A 1,943-nucleotide genomic window follows, 5' to 3' on the forward strand; every position below is an offset into this window, starting at 1 on the left:
ATTTTTGATTGGTCCGCAAATGAAAAAAACCCCACTGGTCTAGATAATCAAAATGGTTCCTTTGGGCTTTGGAATCTATGACTAAATTAAATTTCTGTTGTTTAGGCATCTCTTAAGAGATAACATGAGTCTCCACTGTACATCAGATTTATGTTTGTGGTATCCATTGCCGCCCCCCCACCTCTTCTTTGACACAGAGCACAGTGACAGGATAAATGGCTCTGGGGAACTGCACCACAGTGACTGGCTTCATTTTCCAGGGAATAACAGACTGTCCAAAGCTGCAAAACATCCTCTTTGTGTTCTTCTTTACCATTTATTTCTGCACCTGGTGGGGAATGTTGGGATGATTGTGCTGATTAGGGTTGACTCCCAACTTCCAACTCCACCGCTTCATGTACTTTTTCCTCAGCAATTTGTCACTCTTAGATGCTGTTTACTCCTCTGTGATTCCTCCCAAGGCGATGGTCATTTCTCTAGTGAAGAGTAAAGACATTTCTTTCCCTGGGTGTGTGGTTCAGTTTTTCCTCTTCTCCTTCTGTCCCAACAATGAGCTTTGCCTCCTAGCTGTGATGGCCTATGATCGCTTCGTGGCCATCTGCAACCCATTGCCTTATAATGTCATCATGTCCAAGAGAGTCTGCGTCCAGCCGATGGCTGGTTCTTACCTATACACCTGTGTCAATGCCATTGTGCAAATGTGTACTGTATCCAGTCTGTCCTTGAGCCTCTCCAATGTCCTCGGTCATTTCTTCTGTGATATTCACCCACTCCAAGAAATCTCATGCTCTGACTTTAGCATCAATAAGCTCGTGCATTTCATCTTGCAGCCATAGAAACAATAGGCACCACTCTCATCATCCTCATCTCCTACATTTACATCATCTTTGCCATCCTGAGGATCTGCGCCACTGCAGGAAGGCACAAAGCCTTCTCCACCTGTGCCTCCCACCGGACTGTCATTTCCATCTTATATGGGACCCTGATCTTTACATATTTACGACCCTCATCTGGCAGCTCAGTGTACTGGGAGAAAATGGTGGCTGTGTTCTATACCCTTATGATCCTCATGCTGAACACCCTGATCTACAGCTTGAGGAACAAGGACGCCCTGAGGCAGAGGAGGATTTACAGTAAAACACAGGGTGCCCCCGCCGGCAGCCAAGCTCCCCACTCCCCCGCCTCTTCCCCCGAGAGTGCCATGTTCCCGCCCCTTCCCTCCCTCCCAGCGCTGCTCCCGCTGCAGAACAGCTGTTTGCCGGTGCTCGGGTCGCTCCAGGACAGAGGGGGAGGAGCGGGGCCTCAGCGCACTCGGGGGAGGAGGCGGAGAAGAGGCAGAGGTGGGGCCTTGGGGAAGGGGGTGGAATCGGGGCAGAGCAAAGCAAAGGCAGAGCCTCCGCACTCCCCCTACACATACCTCTCCTTCCCCCTGCCATGAGCCGCTCAGGGAAGAGGGCTGGGATGGGGCAGGGGGCTGGGAGCACCCCCACGACCCCAGCCCACACCCCCACACCATGCCCTGACTCCTGCACCCCCCCATCACCACCTGCATCCCTCGTATCAAATGGGAGCTGCCCCAGGTAAGCGCTCCACACCCCAACCCCCTGCCCCAGCCTTGAGCCCCCTCCCGCACCCTAACTCCTGGCCAGACCCTGCACCCCAACCCCCAGCCTGCTCCTGTACCCTAACGTCCTCCCAGGCCCTGAACCCCCAGCCCTGAGTCCTTCCCACACCCTAAGTCCTGGCCAGACCCCACACCCCAATGTTTTTTTACATTTTTTTAATAAAGCACTCTTATCCAAAGCGCTTTACAATAGTTAGCTATGGGTACAAACAATATTTGGAAAGATCATTAAGTGGTTTGCTGAGACTCTCAGTGATTTTCAAGTGGTCTGTGGAAAAATAAGTTGGACTACAAAAACAATTAAGGTACCTCACTTTAT

The 1,943-nt window shown here is 51.5% G+C and overlaps 1 pseudogene; it reads left to right on the forward strand.

The window, feature by feature from the left end:
- Positions 1 to 395: 395 nt before the first annotated feature.
- Positions 396 to 1,133, forward strand: LOC115271412 (annotated as a pseudogene).
- Positions 1,134 to 1,943: the final 810 nt, after the last annotated feature.

The sequence above is a fragment of the Terrapene carolina genome, unplaced genomic scaffold, assembly GCF_002925995.2.
Source record: "Terrapene carolina triunguis isolate 2854851 unplaced genomic scaffold, T_m_triunguis-2.0 Scaffold6153, whole genome shotgun sequence".
NCBI lineage: Eukaryota > Metazoa > Chordata > Testudines > Emydidae > Terrapene > Terrapene triunguis.